This window comes from Haemaphysalis longicornis, unplaced genomic scaffold (assembly GCF_048455015.1).
Source record: "Haemaphysalis longicornis isolate Haplotype H1 unplaced genomic scaffold, Haemaphysalis longicornis Haplotype H1 scaffold_29, whole genome shotgun sequence".
Taxonomy (NCBI): domain Eukaryota; kingdom Metazoa; phylum Arthropoda; class Arachnida; order Ixodida; family Ixodidae; genus Haemaphysalis; species Haemaphysalis longicornis.
In genome coordinates this window covers 3293323-3316201 of record NW_027526331.1, presented here as the reverse complement: position 1 = coordinate 3316201, position 22879 = coordinate 3293323, and the positions used below count along the sequence as shown (strand labels likewise).

At 45.2% G+C, this 22879-nt stretch overlaps 1 pseudogene; it reads left to right on the top strand.

Annotated features, from left to right (window-relative positions):
* Positions 1-9738: 9738 nt before the first annotated feature.
* Positions 9739-10863, top strand: LOC144173137 (uncharacterized; annotated as a pseudogene).
* Positions 10864-22879: the final 12016 nt, after the last annotated feature.

The following is a 22879-nucleotide window of genomic DNA, read 5'->3' as shown; positions in this document are numbered from 1 at the left end:
TCGGCCGCTTCGAGCTAGCTAGAGCCGTCAAATAAACGTTTCTAGCGCTACCCAGCCCAGCTACACTTCGGAAAAAAGCCTACAAAGCGCGATCGGTACAAACACAAAAGAGCAAAAAAAACTTGGCGGATGGGCCACGATATTTTTTTGCATGGGGGTGCGACAGCTCGCCTTAGGCGGCGCAGCACAGAAACGGGAGGAGATTTTAGAGAAACCAAGGTGTAGCTTTGCCTGTACTGTCGGAAAATCGTAGTGGCGGCGTCGTGAACTACCGAGGACGCCCGCTTGGTGGCGCTGCAAACAAGGCTTTGTAAACATGGCGGACGCTTTTTGCACTGGGCGCTTGAGCTCCTTAAGGACATGGCTGCCCTCGCACGGCGGCCGCCGGCTCGCTGCTCCTGGTGGTTCCTTGCTGGCACGCTGGCCGCGTGTTTACTTGCGCCGCGCTAGTGAAGTGATGTTATGCCAGGTGACCAAATGGCCTCGACTGGCACAGACAACAGTGAACAGCAAGTGAGAACAAATCGTTTATTGACATCCGCAAGTTTACAGAGCCCAGAACATCATTTCATTTCGACCGATGCAATTGTACGTCGCTTTCGTTACAACTCTTTTTTTTTGCAGAACAACTCGTTCACTTGTGCTAAGATTTCGAACCAAGGGCACATTGCTTCCAATATTCTGCTGCCCGTATCTTTTTTCTTTTTGGATGCCGCAACAAGTTACGAAGGAAATAGACGCTTGGAAATTCTCTTGGATAAAAGCGATAGTTATTTCGAACGCTATCACTTACTGCGAACATATCAACATTTGAACACGCGTGTGCGACAGGCCCCAAACACGCGCTAAGCAGCATCACAAGGTGAAAGAAAAAGAAAAAAAAACACATACGGCATTAAAAATATTTATCTGACTTTCTTTACGAACACTTTGAAAATTTTAAAAGTACTCCGATGTGCTCTGTTGCGTGAAAATCGCTAACTAGTTAATTGCTAACTAGTTTAAATACAGTAATGCTTTTTGCACGCCCAATTATTATATTTAATTCTGGCATAAACAGTAGCTTTACCGTTCAAAAATAGGATGTACATAACGTTAGTATCAGCTGTTAATTACGCTCTAGGGCAGTTACGAAACATGTGCTGTAATACTCATAAATGAGATATTTCACTTGCTGATGGCATATAGAATGTAATTAAACACGCTAGGTCTAAATAATTTTGCCTTCATATATCTACAGTAAGAATGCGACATGAAATTTATATTTCCATAAGCAAAAGAAGATAAACATGATTTCAGAAACCAGCTGCACAATAACGTATTACGCACCCTGCTTTGACTCGCACTTGCACGTCGAAGAGCCACATTGTTAGTTCAATTACCCTGATTAACACGGTTTTCTGCAATCAGTTGAATTTCACCTCGTTAATCTTATATTCGTTTGGTTCTCATAGTCCTATTTTTTGTATTTGCTGCAACGCTGACTATACTTCGGCCAAGAGCCCCCGCCCCCCACCCCCCTTATGTAATACCCTTTCAGGTGTAAATAAATGAAATGAAATGTTGAGTTTTGCCAGTAGCAATGTCGATGGCCTTATACTGTGTTGACAGTAAAATTTTAAAAGCACTTTGTGTGCTTCAGTGATTTATAAATATAAAAAACCATGTACATCAGTAAGCAAGACTTGCATATATGATTTGACACTGCAATGCATGGACTGCACTTCACAGTTCGGTACACGCCTTAAAGTTTTTAGTCTCCATGTAAGTTCAACCAATTGTATCTACTATCTTCCATTCTTTACAATTTAGAACAACACCTGCCCGCGTGAACTATTTTTGGGAGTGACATCATGGTGCATTGAATGAATAGTTTCCCCCCACTTGTGCAACAATGTGCAGTCGGAGGCTGCATGTAAAATTGTGCCCTGGAGGCAACTGGGATTTTAACATGCTAACTAACTGAGAGTAGCAGTGGCCTTCCTTATTATATTCGATACAAAAAGCCCTTGCGAGGTATTCGCAGGCAACCGTGCCAACTCGCTAAAGCAATCTGCCCTTGAGGTACAAAGCACCGCACCTCCCCCTTCCTCACTTGTGCCACACACTTGTCCCTGCTTCTAGATGACCGCGGCTACTACATCTCCAGACCTCCAAGACAAACTCTGACCCCTCACATTTCTTTCTGTACAAAGGTTTAAAGCCCACCTGCAAGGTCCACACAGCGTTATTAACAAAGGAGACACCTACTCGATCACCAGAGCATAGAATCATTGTGTCTATCAGAAATGAGCTGCTCCAATAAAGTTTACTTCCTCTCAGCTTCTTACACGAACTTGCGTTAGGCTGATAACAGGAGCTCTACAGTTGGTCTTGCAGCAATATATCCTGCGAAGTGTTGTAAATGTAAAGAGAAAGTGAAGTACTCTTGAGCAGCAGTGAAAGGGAATGGCAGAAAATAAACTAGAGCCCGCATTTGCTTTCTTACATTTCCCAATGTGTACGCATCGTGATTTATTGATAAACGTGGAATTTGAGGGCTAGAGTGAGCCTAGTGGCTAGCTACGTAACAATATAACGTCGCACATTTTGATGCGTCTCAATATTTGCAGTACACCGAATACTCGGCCGAAGTTAAATATTTTTAGACACCGAATATCGTGTTCTTGACTTGAACATCAACTATTCCATTCTCACTCAGATATATGCACATCACATGTATGAATGAGTTGATATATGCTGACATTCTTTTTAACATTTGGTGGAAATACCTAGCACTTTGTAACACTTATCTGCAGGCAACATTATACGTTTGCTCGTGCTGAGAACTTGATGTTATCGCCTTCCTGTGTGTGCTTCTTTGTTCATTGGTTGTATCTGCAAAACAAAAAACAAGGAATGAATGACAAATGTAAATTAAATTGGAAGAACGAATAGTTAAGAGAATCATGTCAAACAAATTCAGAGAAACAGGTATAAGTGGAAGTTAAACATACATAAACACACCAGTCGGGCGCATGGCTGTCATATCAGACAGGTACGAAGAGTTGAAATGGCCTGCCGGTCCTTGTGAAGTTGTTGCGTGCGCGGACAATGTTGAAGGTTCAGCCAGAATGTCTAAATGAACACCGACCTCTGAAAAACAGAATAACGCAGAATTTTTGAGTTCGCGCGTATTAACCACGACGCAAGCATCAGCTGTCACAAGGCATGCTAATATAACCCAACTCGCATCACCACATCTCTACGTTGGAAAACTTAAGTTGTAGCAAGGCGCTGTTGTCTAAATACTCACTATTGCGTCAAAACAGAAAGGCAACAGTTAGGTAAATCCTGGGCGAATTACTGTCTTTTGGTAGCCTCAAACCTTCCATCCGAAATAACACCACACCTTTTGAGGCAAATGCGCCCACAACGATTTGGGTTCTAGATAGTCAGAAATGTTCGAGAGCGGCCAGGAGAGTAGAGAGGCTGTTTCTTAAGGGTTTGTTTCTTTCTTTGAAGTTTTTTTAGCTAACTTCGTGTGCACTCTGATCAAAAACTCTGAGGAATGCAGATTTTAATTTTGAATCTTGTAGTAAAAAAATATTCCAGCGGAAGTCACGCACAAATGAGGTATTGACGGCGACAACGGTTTCGTTTGCACCATCTTCCTAGCGGAGTGCAAAACACTCACCTTCTGTTGGAAGAATCAAACATTCTGGCCTCGACAGCTGTCTTTCCATGCAGAATTTTCCACATTTGTCGCTCCACGAGCACTCAATTTCGGTGTTTGGCCGGTCCTCTCAACCACTGATGGAAGCAAAAGCACATAACAGCAATAACAGTCACAAAACCAGTGCTCCGCGCTCATAAAAACGGTGGGCCGTTGCAGCGGTTTAAATTTGAATTTGCGGCTTTGTGGTTGCGAATTGAGAAGCGAGGTGGTGCACCAGTGGGCTGTTTGTAAAAAGTTGCGTACATTTTCGCTCAACGGATGTTTGATGTTGAACTTGTTAATCATATTTTAAACGACACATTGTAAGTGAAATTTGTTGGCTCTCTTAGTCATGGAATGAATTTTTTGTATTATCTACCAAAAGTAACGTTTCGCTTGCGCCGTCTGGTGGACTTGATGGTCAAAAACTGCCCCGTAGGTTGGTCACGTGGGGCGTGGATTTTTACGCCACCTATAGGGAAACGGGGGAACGTCCAAGCTTGTGAGACCTGGGCGCAGTGGCGTAACGATAGGGAGGGAAAGCGAGAAGGAGGGAAGGAGCCGCCAACTGCCCATAAGCGGCAGGGCTAAATCACTTTAAGGGGTCTGCCGGCGGAATTTCTCCTGCACCTTGAGGAAAAGGCACTTGAGAGGGGCGGGGCACTCCTGCGCATTTGCCGTTCGATATATCGGGTTTCGCTGGTATTTTTTCGATATAGGCGTACTTTTTGCTATATATTCTCACTGCAACTATACTGTTCCCAGAAATATATCGACATACAGGATAATACGATGTAAATGGTTTCCACCAGTTGGGTTCAGCCGTACAACTTCCGGCCGCGTTCGTCGTTCTGTTTACAGATGCAAAGCGTGTCAGCGCTCTTGTTTTGCTGCCCTGTTTGGTGAAGGAAAGATGGGATGACATCTTCACGACACTGGCGAGAACAGTGAGCTTCATTGGCGAATTTGATGGCTTACTCTAAAGGGTCATAGTAGTATATGTATGGTATTTTTTACCCTTTCGACTCTGAAGGGATTCTGTTTGCTCGAGTCGCAAAATAGTCGACTGGACTTTTTCTTTGAATATTTTGAGTCTCCTTGACTGTGCTGCGGAGTCCTGCATGCCCTATCTCAGGTGTCACAGGATGCCCTTTCAGAAAGTCAGGGTGACCCTTCGCTGGGGTCTTGTAGTAGCCAAATTAGGCAAGCAGACTCTCTTTGTTCGCAGATTCGGAGCCGGTATGACTACATTCTACAGTCTTGCATACTCTTTTTCGACTCTTATCTTGGTAGAGTCAGAAGACTTTTTTTAAAAAAGAGGCGGTGTGACTACTTTTGCTAGAGTCGCAAAGTAGTCACTAAGACTATCTTTGTTTGGAAATTAGGAGTCGTTGTGACTACGTCTTACAAAGTCCTGAATACTCTTTTTATGACTTTTGATCCAAAAGAGTCACAAGACACTTTTCCGAAAAGAGTCAGCACGGCTCTGATTATTGAGGTCATAACATAATCAAGCGGACTCTTTTTGTTTACTATTTTGGAGTCACCGTGACTACATCTTTAGGAGTCCGGCATAATCACTTTTGACTCTTGGTCACGACTTCATCCCTAAGAGTCCCAGGACTCTCTTTCAAAGAGAGTCAGGTGACCCTCTCCATATGAGTCCAAAGCTAGTCAATTCATTAGCAAGCCAATGACTCTGTAAAAGGAATCAGTACGCACTCCCTTTTTCTTAGTGTTGAGTTCAATTTTGTGCATAAACATGCCAGTTTTTGAGGAGCTCAGAACACCACCTGTACGCCTGTACACTTGCCAGTCTTTTTTAGGTTGTGCTCAACGGCGTGAATATAGGGTATGGATGCCACGTTTTCTTTTCTTTTCCCCTTTTCTTGTCTGGTAGGCAGAGTACCTCTTGGGTTTTTATTTCCGCCTGCTGTAAAGCGGGAAACACATGGGCGGAGAGGGACGCGTCGGTGCACGCGATTCCCCGTTCCGGTAGCCGGAACGGCTTCCGCCAGGCACCCCAAACCGGCTCTCCGCATGCGTCAAACCTGCTAGATATTTTCCGCCGCGACACGCGTCAAACGTGCGTGCAATTAACTGGCCGGGAGCGGCAGCCAATAACAGCACGTGGCGCGGCAGTGTCATTCATGACGTTTCGCGCGGGTTCATAGGAAAAAGGGGAGCCTCTATTCGGTGTGTCCTCCGGTCCTGGATATCGCGAGGTGGGTTTCTCCTGCGCCGCAGCCACGAGCAGCTCAAGGGCGGCCCCCATCGCCGACAACAATCTGCTGATATCTCTGGTACGAGCAGAACCAAATATATGAGATCGAAAAACAACTGCGTATCGCTTTCGCTTGCCTTCTAACTGAAAAAGACCACGCTGCATACAATAAAATTAAGAGAAACGTCTCTGAGAAGTGTCGGCATTGCAGTGTTTTATTTCTGCGTGTAGTCAGCGAAGGCTTCCTTTATCGTGGTTGATTCGGTGGTTTTTTTAAAGTTCATGTGAAAAGAACAACCACCGAAACCATATTCTTGCCACATTGAATGAGAAAAGCATTTGCAGAAATCCAGATAATTGTCAATAATGCGTAGCATTCTTACGCCGCTAGTATTCATTGAGTTTTTTTAGACAGATTTGGCTATGAGTTGCCTGATACGTTGGGGTATTTTATTTTGATTTTTATTTTGTTTCTTTTCGCCAATGATCTAAATTACACCATTATATTGTTTAAGCGCATTTACTTGACCAATGGTGTGTTTTTTCGCAGATGACAGGCGTAGTGCTAGCTTCGTCCGTTTGCGCGATTATTTGTTCGTGTTTTGGTTATTTTCCGCGCTTTTTTAGTTGAGTCTTCGTTTTTCGGAGGACATGTATAAGATGCATTTTTTAAATTTCGCCCACATTTTTGCGAAATGGTTATATTGTGTATTTGGAGAGGGGATATTCTGTTTGACCATTCACCTTCATTACGCTATTGCAACAATTAAATACGTTACTCCCGCTAGTTACGCATTGTTGTGAAACTGCAGGGCGTTAAATGACTGGCTCGTCTCCGCAATTTTTTTTTTTCGTAATTTCAACGTTTTTTTTTGTTGGTTTAAGTTACGTCTTCGTTTTCGAGCAGATGTAAGACATATTTTTAGTAATTTCACTGTTGCAATTATTTATATTTTCTATTTTTGTAGTACATTTTAGTTTTTCAAAACTCCGCTGGGCCAATGATATCCATTTACGCTATTAATGGATATAATTGGCCCCAAATACTTAAAGCAACAATCTCCTACGAAAGCAAATCACAAGCATCGCGGGGCACCCAGGAGAACTCCGTCAAGCGTCAATGCGGCCCTTGTTTGGGCTGCCAAAGGCTGCATGCATGCACGACGGAACGGGGTGGAGCTAAGCGGCCCGACGCGTTGACGGCGCCCGCGCACCATGTGTCTCCAATTCCAGCACACGGCGGCGGGGAGCGGTTTCCGGAACGTTTACCGGCTCCGAAAACCGGCTGCAAACACGGACGTGTGTCTGGCCCTTAAGCTTGCTTGCGGCAACATCTCATCAAACATGCGTGAAGTAACCTGAACGCGAGTTCACTGATGACAAAATTAAACTTCAGAATGATGTGGGCAGGGTTTTATCCAAGCAGTGTTGAAAGACTACTTATTTATGCCTGTTTTTCAGAACTTCGAGTGCGCGGATGGCTAGGGGAGGGGTGTTGTCATGTTCCATCACTCGCATCCCCGGCACATAAAAGAATAAGAAAAGTAGATCGACCAATCTTACCGTCTGGCTGTCTCGCATCGCGTAGTAAGCAGGGCAAGGCGTTCACAAAAAAAAAAACATTCAGAACTTTTGTGACATGCGAAGGAAAATCGTCACCGTTACAACTCAAAATCACGAAGTAATCGTGGACATACTTAACAATTCTTACAATGCTAGTTCCTTGCAAGCGTGTCCTCAAAATCCTGTTGTAAAATGCAGGACAAATATCACCTAAAACATATCACTTAAAACTACAACAGTAACAAGCATTCTGCAGCGCTATAAAATAATAAATTAGAATATATGGTTCGCCGTCAATAAAAAAAAATGGGAACTTCAAATGTATTTTCTGAGTATGTTTTCATGGTATATGTGTTCAACTATTCCATTAAAACCGTAAGTTCATAGTAAGCGCTGTGTCCCTTGTTTACGCCATCTTGCTGTCCGCTGTGCATAAAGACTGTCTAAATACCAACTACGCACCAGTGAAAATTGGTAAACCGCCTGTCTGTGAATGCGGCTTCATCGGCGTGCGTCGTATTTTTACTGGATTTCTATTAGAGAACGCGCAAGTTCAGCGGCCTAAGCATGGCGACCGACTCTTCTTGCACCTGAGCGAGAGCTCTACTTCTACAAAGGAGAAGCATCGCATGAAGCACTGACTTGACTTCGCGACAGTGAAGGGGGTGAAACCGGCTGCTTTTGTGGAGCCGATGATCACAAAGGTAGTGTGTCGTTCTAGTTGTCGTTAATATACATAAAAATCACATCCGCGATGGCCTTGTTTACGCGGTCGGTCAGTTTGGGAATGGTAGGCAGTTGTGTTGCGTGCATCGGTGTTGGCCAGTGCCAGTATTTCTAAGCGCTGAAGCAAAGGCGGTTCCCCAATTTGCAATGACAATTCATTAGCAAAACGGTGAGGTGCGTTTCAGTAGAAAAAAATTAAAGCCGTTCCACTCGCTGCGAAAGCTGTCTTAAGTGCAGACCACTGATTCGCGGTAATGGGCTGTAAATTCAAAGTTACCGCCTTCGAAGTGCTCGCGTGCCCGTTATCTGAAACTCAACAGCAGAAGTTCTGTTCTTTTTGTGCTTGCTTTTTATCCCCAACGTGCCGGCGTTGCACTGCCACTTTTTTTCGCTGGCTATCGTAAAAAGCAACCCAACGAGCGTTCCTAACTTAATGAAGGCGGGTGCTGCTGATTAATTACGTATATTTTGCCTCGAATGCACCTGCAGTTTTCGTTGCAATCAACAACGAGGACGTGTATGACAAGCGCCAGCGGTTCACGAGTTTCGAACGCTTATGACTATACAAACCGCTTGGCTTTCGAAGCCATTAGGTTGTACCACGACGACAAAATGCCATGTGGCTTTACTTGGATCCAGGAGGCAAGCTACGACCACAAGGGTGGCCCTAAGGTGCTCTGCACTTACAAATATCGCAATTTCTGCTTCTCGTGGTCGTAGGGGGAAAGGTTTATTTTTTACGAGGGCAGGCAGCATATATATATATATATATATATATATATATATATATATATATATATATATATATATATATATATATATATATATATATATATATATATATATATATATATATACATATATATATATATATATATGTATATATATAGTCTGAAAAGATAAAAACTCACGCAGAGCGCGAAATAAATAAGGTTAGTAGACACAGAGACAAACGAGAAAGACGTAGAAAATAAAAATAAGTTTACTGACGTTTTTTTCGGAGAATTTCGGTGCGGTTCAACTGGTTAGCTCGTGTAATCGCGTCATCGATCACCTGCTCTGGGTATTTTTGATTTAAGAGTGCGGTTTTAAGTTCTCTGCAGTTAGAATCGAAATCCGCCTGGCTTGTGCAGATTCGCCTAAAACGGTGAGATTGGCTGTAAGGTATTGCAGTCTTGCAGTGCCTGACATGGCTGCTGTGGAAGTGCAAATACTGGCGCGTGTCCGTAGGTTTCCTGTAGAGATTAGTCTGAAGTCTGCCCTGAGAAACTGTGACCGTAACATCCAAGAAATTTATGCTCTGCGCAGAGTAGGAATGAGAGAGGGAGATGGTAGGATGCGCAAGGTTAAAAGCATTTTTAGAGCTTCTTTCCAACCAGAACCATACACCACGCTGCCGTAGTCTATGCGTGATCCCACTAAACTATTGAAACGACGGAGCAAGCATGTCTTATCTGCACCATATGATAGGTTGGACAGGGTTTTATTGTTTTTCATAATTTTAGTGCACTTAATTTTGAGTTGTTTAATGTGGGGGATAAATCTGTCACCTATCACCAGCCCGCTGATACCAGCCTGCGCTTGCAGCTACGCCTGGCAACGCTTCTCATCGTCGACGTCACCTACCACGTGGGGCCGATCCGGCCTACATAATCTTCACAACATCACCAAAAGCTCGGGGCACGACACCGGTTGGCGCAAAATGTTCACGCCACTCCTCACCTTCCAGGTTGGTTACCTTACTCATTCTAAACAATACTACACCAATAACTACTTCTTTGTCGCGGTGTCGTGCCCCTACGACTTGAAATTACGCAACTCGCTATGTTTTTGTTACAATGTGTTCACCCTAGAATTACTGTCACAGTTGATACTCTTACTATCAGGGGATGTGGAACTAAACCCCGGTCCAAGTAAAGCACAGATAGAAACTCTATCTGACGCTATCAAGAAGATCGAGCAAACCGTTCTAACCATTCGTGAAGATATTAATAAGCTCAAGGCAGTACAAACTAACCATGAAACAGTTCTCTCAGCACTAACAAACCGAATTTCAGCGCTAGAAACAGTCCAAATCGAACCCTCATCGGGTGCCGTACCCGAAGACGCCGCCAAAATCAAACACGAAATTGAAACGCTAAAAGCTGCTAACATTGACGCTAGTAATCGATTGCGCCGCAATAATCTTCTCTTTTTAGGTATTGAGGACTCTGTTAAAGAAACATGGGAAGAATCAGAGCTTAACGTCATAAACTTTTGTTCCACCCAACTAGATAATACGCTCGAACCAAGTGCCATAGAACGTGCTCATCGGATCGGAAAATTTTCCCCCGACAAGATTCGGCCCATCATGATAAAGCTCGCTCACTTTAAAAAAAAAAAGATTCTGAGCTGCGGAATTAAGCTAAAAGATACGACCTTCGCCGTAAGAGAAGACTTTGCAGCAGCCACTCGCCTTGCACGCGCAAAATTACTCAAATTCATTCGGCCACAAAAGTGTGCATTTAAACTGAGGGTGGACTAACTTATTGTTGGAAATAAGTCCTACTTCTATGACGCGAAAACTGATAAAATAACAGAACTTCGGAACTCACCCGTCATTACATTCGACAACAGCGCATCATCGGAAGTGACCTCTGTTGGCAGCACATGACGGGTTTGGAATCATTCCGCCTCGTGTAACACGTGTATCCAACTTATGGCATTACTAAACATAAACATTGCGTTTACTAACATACGAAGCATAATTCCTAAACGCGACGAGCTTTACAGTTTCATAAATGATATCAGTGCTGACATAGTGATACTAACTGAAACATGGTTGCATGATGACAGCACAGATACGGAAGTGCTTCCATCCAATTTCAATTTTACAATTTTTCGCCGGGATCGCAAAAGTAAGAAAGCAGGTGGCGTGCTCATAGCCATTAGAAACACCCTAGCATCCTCACTTATCTTCCATGACGATAAAATAGAATTAATCTAGGTTCTTGTCTCCAACGGAGCGTCGAAATTCGTTTTTGGCGTCTGCTATAAGCCACCAGACAGCCACCCCGACTTCTGCGACCTACTTCATCAATCCGTCCACACCGTTACAAATAAACATTCTAATGCACCCATACTTTTGTTTGGGGACTTCAATTATCCTGCAATCAGTCGGTCGTTGCTTTCAGCGTCGAATGGGACACCATCTAAAGAGCAACAATTTTTATACACAGTCCTTGATTTTAACCTTCACCAGGCTATAACGTGCCCTACCAGGGGCAATAACTTACTGGACCTGCTAACTTCGTGCCCTGACGACATAAAAACCATTATTACGCTCCCTGGTCTTAGTGACCACAACCTAATCCATATTTGCATCGCCTCCCCGCTTACAAAGAAATCACCCACACGGAAGGTAATCACGGATTACAAGAGAGCATATTTTGATGCGATTAATCACGAGCTCGACAACTTCTTAGATAACTTTAGGAATACGTACCTAACACGAAGTGTCAACTTTAACTGGGTACTTTTTAACTCTTTCATGCACAGAACTCTATTTTGAGAGGAAAACCAAGTTTTATTGTAAAAATGGGGAACTCATAATGAAGAAATGGTTTTCTGACCAGTAAAAAAAAATTGGCACTTTTGGTTCACACGTTATGAGGTGGTTACCTGAGGTGACCACCATGCATTAAGGGGCTACCAGTCACTTTCGGTGGTAAGCCGCAAAACAGTCCTTGTTTTCTCGCAAGCACAAGGGAACGTTGCAGGTCTCGCACATCCACGACGTTCTTGAGGGTTTAGCCTTCGTGCTGCAGAGACCGCACCTCCTCATTGTGCACCTTTTTGGTTGGTGCTCGCTGTGAAGTACACGTACTGCCGGGGCTACATATGGCTTAGAATTTTTTATCTGTACCAATACGGTGTTTGATGACTTTCGCTTCCTGCTAACCTGGGCATCTGCAGTGAGGGATGTCACAATACATCTGCGGAAATCTTTCAAAGTGAACTGTTCTACTCCTTCGAGTTCACGATATACTAGAAAGGCGTTCACCACAGAGCAGTCTAGCAGGTGGAAAAAAATCCTGTGCCACCACTTCCGCGACTTTCTGTCTATTTTATATTGGCCCTTACGCTGATCAAATTTCTCCACAAAATTAATGTGCTAGTTGTAGTCCTGCAAAGCCGCTGGGCAAGAGACCTTGCTCACTGTTCCATCTTTGTTTTTTCTGTTGACTTCCACTTCAATGCAAGGATCATGAAAATTTGTGAGCAAATAAACAATCCTCTTGTCTTTCCATTTTAGACAGCACAGACTGTCGTCGCTCACACTCCAGTCTGTGTCGCCTCTTTCCATTGACTTGTCAGCCTGCAAGCTAGGCAAGTTCTTTGTTTGAATTCACTGTCCCACATACGTATACGCCATCATGAAGTAGGTCCCTGAGGAGGTTGTAGCCTGTAAAGTAATTGTCAAAAAAAAGACGATGCTGCTTTCCTCGAAGGTCCTGGCAGAGTTTCTTCACAACTTGTGCGCCTAGCTCCCTCTGAACGCCACCTTCAGATTTGCCTGTGTAGATGTCGAACTTCAGGTTGTAGCCATTGCTGGCACAGAGCATCGAGATCTTGTAGCCACGCTTCACAGGCTTTTTCGGCATGTATTGTTTCAATGAACTCCTCCCTTTGAACTTTATCATGGATTCATCAATGGCGAGAACCTCAGTCGGCAAGTAATTTTGGGCAAACCTAGTTGATAGTTCAGAGAGGAGAGGGCGGACTTTGTACATTCCTCGCTGGCTGCAGGATATTATCATTGAGATGCAGGTGAGATAACAGCCAGCCGAACCTGTTCACACTCACAACTTTCGAAATGAATGAATCATGTAAGTCAGCTGCACTGGACCAGTAATCCTGGTAACTTGGACTTCTTTTGATTCCCATCAGAAGATTCAGCCCCAGAAAGGCATCCATTTCTTTTAGCGTAGTTGGTGTATACGGCTTGCCCTGCTGCTGAGCGTAGAGATTTGTCTGGAATACCAGCTGCTCCATCCAGTCCGGTGTCCAGAACAGGCTGAAGATGTCCAAAGGACTTCGTTTCTCAATGTCCTGAATGCAATGTGGCACTCCACTACACGATAAGAAGTCCAGCGGTGGGAACATTTTGTAGGAAGGACTCCACAAGGGCACCTTGGCAGTCATGCGCGGAACATCGTCTTCATCGCTGTCTATATCAGACGACTCACACTCGGCGGGAATGGGTATTCTCGCACCAGGTTTTTGTTTGCCCGCTCCAGCTGCTGCATCATTAACTTCATAGTCAGAATCGCTGTCACTTGAGCTGTCACCCCCCGCGAAGCTGTCAGAGTCCGATGGTATATCGACGAACTCCGCCGCTGAAACACCAAGAAAAAAAATATATTACCGCCCCTCTCAGACCCTTCATGCACGGTGGTCACTCTAGGTGACCACCAACTTCAATGACACCGCGCTTTGTTCTAATCGACCGCAGCACTTAACTTCAAGCTTGCTTAGTATTAGTTACTCATGCAATATGTCATCCAAAGCTGTCAACTTAATAACTTCAGCCTTACCTTTCTTTCTGTAAAAATCTCTCGGGTCCATCGTGTATCTCGCCTTCGGGACGATGGCAGCCGGGAGGAAAAAAAAAAAACACGTGACTTCGGAACAGCAAAGAGGTAGCGCCATCTCTGTTGGAGTGGTGAAAGCTAAAAATGCGCGCTGTTTGAAAGTCGATACGCGGGAGTCGCTTGCTACACGAGAAAAAAATCGAGAAAAGGTGGTTACCTGGGGTGACCACCGTGGGCACAGGCCAGAATGAACACACCCTTGGCCTGGTGCGAACACGCTTTTTACGACACAGGCATGAGGGAGGCAAGCTCCAAATATAGGGGAAAAGCGCATGACATTTGGGCGTCTGCGGGTACGCGGAGGGCGTTCATGCACTGCGTAGGTTTCGGCTAGTGAATGCTACGATTCCAATCCGTCCTAGGAGGCTTATCTTTATGCATTTTTACAGCTGACAACATGGCAGAAGCCCGCCTAAGCCAAAGTTCAATTGCGTGAGAGCGCTACCGCGCATGCGCTAATCAGTACTTAACCGAACTAAAAGCTGCAAAAGTCAAATTCTTTTCCCATGACCTACTATCAATTCTTCAATCCAATCCCAGCAAATTTTGGCGCATGCTGTCCCCTGAGTCACAATCTAATCGAATAAACCTCACTAACGCTGACGGAGAACCAATAGACGCTGACGAGTGCGCTTCTGCTCTAAATGACCACTTTACGTCTGTGTTTTCCTCTACCACCACTACTGATACGGTAACACTGCCCGAACCTGCAGCTGTAGCGATGCCAGAAATTGAAACTACCCCAGAAGGAATATTCCAACTCATTAACAATCTTAAAGTTTCATCCTCGGCGGTCTGTAACAGTAATAAAGGGACACTGAAGTGAATTTGTCATGCTCCCGTTTTTGCTTGCACTGCGTAGACTGGCTCAAATTAGCACACTTTTCATAGTTTATTCGGTTGACAAATCGGTAATTATTTTACAAAGCGCGAAAGTAGAAAAACTACCATGCGCGGTTTGCGGCGGCCGCACCAACTAAAGCTGTGACGTTAGGAGGATCGGGCACCGTGATTGGACGATGCCCAAGGTGAGCAACCAAACAAGTTTCGGTTTCGGTTTCGGTTCTGTAAAACACAACCGTTGGCGTTGTTGGATGGGCATTCTCAATAACTCAGTAATCATCGTACCGCGCTTCTGCCATGTTGTCAGCTGTAAAAATGCATAAAGATAAGCCTCCTAGGGCGGATTGGAATCGTAGCATTCACTAGCCGAAACCTACGCAGTGCATGAACGCCCTCCGCGTACCCGCAGACGCCCAAATGTCATGCGCTTTTCCCCTATATTTGGAGCTTGCCTCCCTCATGCCTGTGTCGTAAAAAGCGTGTTCGCACCAGGCCAAGGGTGTGTTCATTCTGGCCTGTGCCCACTGCCTGCAAGCAGTCGGTGCTTATGGCAACAGCACGCCAACGAGAACTCGCTAGCGCGCCAGTGCCAGCCTGCGCGCGTTTTGTGAACTAGTTCGTGGAGCCATGAACGTTGCGGCCCAAAAAAAGGTGAACTCAATATAGAAAACATCGACGGAAAACGAAAAAGTTAACTTACAAAAAAAAGCACGTATCCGCGGGGATTCGAACTCGTGACTTGCAAAATACTTGCGGTGGCATACCTAGCAACCCAGACCGCTCGGCCACGGAGCGGGCTCCGCTGACATTGGTAATTGTACAACCAGTTTACACTTTTATTTAGTTTTGGCATTTCAAGCAGCTTAGGTGACTATTTGTTGTATTGCGCTCGTGCAGTAAGCGTCGCCCGAGGTTCCACAATAGCTCACGTCTAGCAATTGCATTTCGTAGACGGAAAAGCGCTCGCAGATGCGTAGTCGTGCTGCTGGCCGCTGTGCTTGTTCGCCCAGCGCAAAAAAGTGCTTCCCGCACCCTAGTTTTACGCTGTACGGTAAAAATATCAGTTGATTTTATTTCCTTAGTACCTATATTGACTTCACTGACTCTTTTCCCGCCTTCAAGAGGCCTTATATTTTCTTACTGGCATACCAGTCAGCGAAGTGTCGCATGTGCGCTTGTGCAGCGCTTGTGTGAAGCGACCTTGACTTCGAGATAGATACAGTGTACAAACTAACCAAGTAAAGAAAGGCAAATTCTACCATTCACAAACGTGTCCTGGCTTCGTTTCAACTGAGCGAACGAATTGCGACGACCCGTCGGCGGCCGGCGGACGAAACGCTGGGCCGACTGACTCTGTCTGAAGGCCGGGGAGCCGTGGAGTAGCGCAGCCAATTGCCAGCTTATCCCCTCCTGACGTCACACGAAAACGCCGCAGAAAATGGGCGAGCGTAAAGAGAGGAGGACAGCATTTTCGAATTTATTTTTCTACTAAATAAAATCGCGTAAACGCGCCCAGGGTGGTCGAAACATGGCCTGGGGACTCCGGACTACAATTTGCGCAAGTAATCCCGCAATGTTTACATATCACTTCAGTGTCCCTTTAACAGTAAATTACTAAAAAGTACCGTTTCGGTCTCAAGCCAGATACTTTGCCTAATCTTCACACAATCATTACAAACAGGAAACGTCCCAGGCGATTGGAAGAAGGCTCAGGTTATTCCCATTTTTAAATCAGGCAACCGCGCAATCCCAGCTAACTACCGACCTATTTCCTTAACCAGCATTCCATCTAAATTGCTCAAACGTATCATAGTTTCTTACGTAATGACATATCTGGAATCCATCAAATTTTTCTTTGATCATCAACATGGTTTCCGGAAACTACTGTCATGCAAAACACAACTGGCAGAATTCACACATGATATACTTCACTTCATGGATGAAAATCTTCAAACTGACGCCATCTTTTTAGATTTCTCTAAAGCATTCGACCGTGTTCCTCATAACCTATTACTCTCTAAACTATGCAGCCTGGGAATCCCTCCCAACATAATTTTCTGGATAGAAAATTTTATAGAAAACCGTAAGCAGTTCACCAGCGCTAATGACCACGACTCACCCCTCTCCGACGTAACGTCAGGCGTCCCCCAAGGTGCCTGTCTCTCCCCACTTCTCTTTCTAATATACATAAATGACTTACCCACCAATGTGCTTATCAAATTAAGACTTTTTGCCGATGATTGCGTTTTATACTCTCCAATCTGTACACCAGACGACAGCGCTAAACTTCAACACGATTTAGATTTAATTGTAACTTGGTGTGTTAAATCACTAATGCCATTAAACCTGACTAAATGTAAAATGATGTCATTCACCCGCAAAATGAGCCCACAAAAATTTACCTATAGCATAAAGTCTGTTCCCATTAGCCCTACACAATCATACAAATACCTCGGAGTGCACCTGTCATCGTCGCTATCATGGTCAACGCATATTCAAATCATCTGTTCAGAAGCTTCACGCACTCTTGGATACCTGCGCCGCAACCTAAAATTAGCCTCGCCAGGCATTAAAAAGTTAGCTTATGAAACTTACGTCCGACCGAAACTAGAATATGCTTGCTCAATTTGGCACCCCTCACAAACATATCTTTGAGTTAGAAAGGATTCAGAACCGCTCTGCCCGTTTTATTTGCTCCCAATACACTAACGATATCAGCATTACTGCACTAAAAGAATCATTGAAACTACCGTCACTTGAATCTCATCATATCATTTCTCGATTGTGTCTAATGCATGCTTTCTATTATCACCCTCAATCACGGCACGTCCTCCTTGAACCATCGCACAGAACTTCATCCCGCATAAACCACAGTCACGCTATAGCACCAATAAATGGACACACCTCTGCAATGATTACTTCCTTCTTTCCTAATGGGATAACACTCTGGAACAAACTACCTGATAATATAGTCACGTGCAATAACCACCAAATTTTCCGCAGTAAACTAAAATGTCTCGTGTCGCAATCTAACTGAATGTGCTGTTTTACCTGCCAATGATTAAATACTTTTTAACTACTGCATAAACTGCTGCCACTTTCTCTGGAAGCTTACCTTTGTACCTTTACTTTTTATTTGCATTTGGTAATATTGACGTTTTGCTTTGCATATTGTACCTTTTTTTCATTGATCTCTGACTGTTTACGCTTGGAAACCTTTGAGGAGTTCTGTGATGTCACGGGCAGTTCAGTTAATTACAAGAAGTGTGTCGGCCTCTGGCATGGCGATTGGCTGCAATTTCCACGCATCTTCAAGGGTGTCACGTGGTCATCAAAACCAACGTCTTACCTAGGAGTGCCGCTGCAGCATTACCGTGATAACAAGACTTACTGGTGTGAAAAGGCACAGGAAATACGAGAACGGACAGGGAACTGGGGGGGGGGGGGGGGTCGTAATCTGTCCTTCTTTGCTCGGGTCACAATCTGTAAGGTTTTTCTAGTGGCCAAGATTTGGTATGTTATGCAGGCTTTGTATTGTTCCCGTTCGAATATTCAGAAGTTTCACCGCATTTTTGCCGTGTTGGTTTGGAATTCAACGTTCGAAAGAACTAGTCGTAGTAATCTTTTTAGAAAGCTCAAAGGGGGTGGGCTAGCTTTGCCCCATCTCTTTTTAAGACAGGTTGTGTCGCGTTTTTTCTTTTTGCGGGACCAGTCTAACCCTTTCTTGCGAACTTTTATGCAGTTTGCTTTGGGTGATGCTTTGCCTGACTTTCTGGTTACTTCTGCTGTTGTGGCTCGTTACAGCGTCAGTCGTTTTTTGAAGGAAGTGGTTTTTTCTTAATCGGTTTCTCACGGCACGCTTCTAGCGTGATTTTCTTTCTTCCGTGACACGTAAAAAATTGATGGGGGATTTGATCGAATGTTTATTTCCCGAACCCTTGTATCGCTCTATTTACAATGCGGGCCCAGGTCAGGATGTCTTGAAGAGAGTTAAGAAAATACCAGTGCCGGGGGGAATTAAGACTTTCTTCTTTAAGATGCACACAGAAACTCTTCCGGTTATGACGTGGATGGCGGCCAAGGAGCTCTTCTTGCCGTGGAGTGCGGACTGTTAGCTCTGCAGGAAACCGGAGAGTATTGAACACGTATTCCTGGACTGCTGGGACGCAGTTTTTTTTTTGGGATGTCCTGCAGCGCACCTTAAAAAGAGAACTGCCTTTGACGCCCCATGGAGCCACAAAGCCGACACAGAACGGAAGGTTACGAACGTGCCTTATATCCTTGACTCATTCAACCGTCGGCCAGAGGTGCACCCTCTCCCCCGCGTCCTCCTCACCTTCTCTCCGCTCGCAACGCCCTCTCTCGCCGCGTTCGGTTCGGGCGCACAACAGGTGGGGACGTGCGCAACACCCTCTCTCGCCGCGTTAGGTTCACGCGCAAGAACAGGTGGGGCGCTCGCATCGCGCTCTCTCGCCGCGGTCGGTTCGCGCTTAAACCACATATGTCGTTCGCGCGCGCTGCGGTCGCTAACATCTGTGGCGTGATCGTGACGTCAGCATCACGCGTTCGCGTGGTGGCGATTTCGGCGCTATAACACTCTCTCGCGAGGGGCATTGGATTGGATTCGATTGGATTGGCTTGGATTGGCTTGGATTGGCTTGTATTTGGATTGGATTGGATTAAAGTGGATTGTGTTGGATTGTGTTGCGTCATAGCCGCGCCACGTTGCGTCATAGCCGCTCCACGTTGCGTCATAGCCGCGGCAGGGGGTTCACGGCACGTTTCACCATCGACTTCATCGACAATGTCTACGCTGGAAGACAACAATTACAACAACAACCAATACGTAATCCATACGACTTGCAGGCGCGCCCCCCCCCCCCCCCCCCACAGAAATGCTCTGCATTTGATCGTGCCCCTCGCGAGGGGGATGTTTTTATATAGTGTAGGGGGAGCGATGCGGACGCGGACTACGGACGCCAACGCGGGTGACATCGTGAGTTACTGAAATGCTCTGCATTTAAAAAGCGTCGTCATCGGTGCAGTCATTCGCCGACGCAGGGACAGCTGGTGCTCGGGAGAGACAATCGGCGTCGGCATGCTCTTGGCCAGACTTGTAAACGACTTTGACGTCAAATTCTTGAAGCCGAAGGCTACACCAAGCTAATCGTCCAGACGGGTCTTTTTGTAAAAACGTTCATCTAATGTCTCCGGGAAGTGTCAGCAGCAACATGTGAAGCTACGAAAGCTGTGGTAAAAGCATGAAAAGTGTTCGGGATTACAAGCATCTCGAATTGAGGACTTCTCTAGCGGCGACAAACCGTGGTGCTTGGGAATATTGGCAATTTTATGCGAGTGGATACGACGACTGTAAGAGGCAGCGTGATTTGGAATACGTGCTATGTGCTTCGACGATCGACTGAAATTGAAAAGACCCCTGCGTGACTTGAGCAGATATCGTGCGAGCGTACTCATCGAGATAGTGCTGCACCACGGAGACATGCGCGTTTCGTCACAGGATACCCCTCCAGGCCTTGCTGTACGAATGCATTGTCAACGAATCAAGGTTCACCAAGGCAAGGAATCCAGCTAAGGATTGACTTCCTATTTTAATTCTCACGCTTTTCTTTTAAAATAAAAGAGGTTCAAGAAATATGTGTTTACTTGCGTTTTAATGGCCCTAAAAATATAAGAAACGAATTTTCGAACGGTTACTGTCGATGCTCGTTTAATTTTTTTTATCCGGGAGAATAAATTTGCTTTTATGAACAGATTGAACGCTACTGATGGAACGCAATGAGGAAACAATGCATTCAGCAGGGCGAAATCAGCTGAAAAGTGCCCAAATGAGTCTAGCAAAATTTTGTAGCGCGACTTATATTTCCCCGAAGGAAGGAATTCTGTATTTCTTGTTAACAGCCGTGCGGGTTCGTAATTACACGACTATTAAAGAAAAAAGGCCTAGCGCGAGCACCGGCCACGCTATACGCGGATACGGCGTGGTCTCCTGGGTGTTCCTGCTTTACGTTACCGCGCACGCCGGATTCACGCGTTTCCGCGGCCGGCGTGTTCCAGCGTCCAGGGTCTGGTGCGCTCCAGCGTTTCCGCGTCCTGCGTATTTCAGCGTTAGGTAGTCCCACAATCAGGCGAACGCTGGAAGCGGAGCTCCAGCGCCGCTGGGTTTTCCGACAGGGCTAGAATACCGTGGTATTCTAAAAAGTACATGAGCCTTCTATTTACTATATTCTCGAACAGTTTACCTAAGCAACTGGTAAGTGCTATTGACCGATAGCTAGAAGGAGAAGAGGCATCTTTCTGTTGTTTAAGCAGTGGCACCACAATTGACTCTTTCCAAGCCCGTGGAAGATGTCCTGCACTCCATATCTTGTTAAACAAATAAAGTAGTGTTTTGAGGGTGTCTGCGTGAAGGTGTTGAATCACTGTGTATTTGATTTGGTCTGCACCTGGTGCTGATGTCTTACAAGTCGTCACAGCAACTTTAAGCTCGTGGATAGAAAATGGACAGTTGTAAGAGTCTTGTGACAATTTCTTGATGTCCATAATGAATTTGCGCTCAGCAGATGTTTTATACCTCATACATCTATATCTGTCTGTGTAATGTGAAGAGCTTGATATAAGTTCAAACTGTTTAGCTAGTGTGTTTGACTGGTCTTCTAAAGTAATGCCAGTGGTGCTAACAAGGGGTAAAGTTCTTTTGTGCCCTTTGAACTTTCTTATCGGTTCCACACCTTGCTTGTGGAACCCACAAAAGCTCACCAGCTGTTGGTTCTGGCTTCTCGGCGAATACGCCTTTGAACTGCCTTGGCACGGTTGAACACAATAGTATTCTCTGCCGTTGGGTACCTTCGGAGGTTACCCCGGCTAGGCCTTGTTTTGCACGTTGTGTGCGTTTCGACACTCCTCATTCCACCACGCCCTTGTGGGATTTTGAGGAGTACCGGAGGTTTGAGGGATTGAACAATTGGCAGCCTATGTTATGTGGGCGGTAACAATTATACAAGCTTCATCGAACTGTAAGTGTTTTATGAATGTGTAGGAGATCTGTGACCTTTGCTTAAAAGTCTTCCAGTCTGCACGGGTTTCTTTAAACCTTTAATGGTAAACGGAACTGTCAGAGAGTGTATCTAGACACTTTGGAGTGACAGGGAAGTGGTCACTTCCATGAGGGTTGGAGTCCGCATTCCACTCGAACGAAGAGAAGAGAATAGATCAACCTGTTGCTAAATCGATGTGTGAGTAGGTGTTATAGGTTGTGCTGTAGTATGTTGTTTTCTTTTTATTAAATATAGAGGCACCAGATGACAGTAAGAATCTTTCAATTAAACGGCCCCGGAAATCCTCGCGTTCAGATCCCCATGGTTCACTGTGGGCATTAAACTCGCCCACCAGTAGGAGTGGGGCCGGTAGCTGGTTAATTAGGGATTCAAATTCTGGACTAAAAAGACGAAAGGCAGGAGGAATAGATATTGAAGCTATCGTTAGTAACCTGTAGGCGATTATTACACGTAGAGCAACCACTTCGACGGTTGTGGTCAAAGGAACAAATTGACAGGGAATACTAAGTTGCATAACTATAGCTACACCACCAGAGGAGTGAGAACAGTCGTCCCTATCTTTCCTAAACACAGAATAACTCTTCAGAAAGTTTGTTTGTTTTGATTGTAAGTGTGTGTCCTGAAGACATAAGATGGTTGATTGGTTTTTATGAAGAATTTCATATATGTCATCCAAGTTTTTCATTAAGCCCCTCCAATTCCATTGTGTAATGCATTGTACTACCATAAGAGATTAAAGAGAGAGTGCAGCGTGTATCTGTGTGTTTCAGACTGGTGGTGTTATCTAGGTTACTGAGCCTGCGTTACAGACAGTTATAGGAGGAGCTGGTTTTTTCCCGCGGCCGATGTGGCCACGCTGCTCGTTTAGCTAAACAGCTGACCGAGCTGGCGTGGGTGTTACATCCACATCTCTTCATCCGGTGGCAAATGAGTAAATGCAGGGTCTCCCTCCTTTTGCTGTGGACCTCGGGGAGCGCCACTCGTGTTTGCCGCGCGGGCCAAAGGCGGCTGTAGCGGTATTGTGCGCGCAGATGCGGATGCAAGGATCCCCACCTTGCTGCGCACTGTGCCCAAGGGCGACAGCGGAGCAGGAGCGGAAAGCAAGCCGTGTCCACCT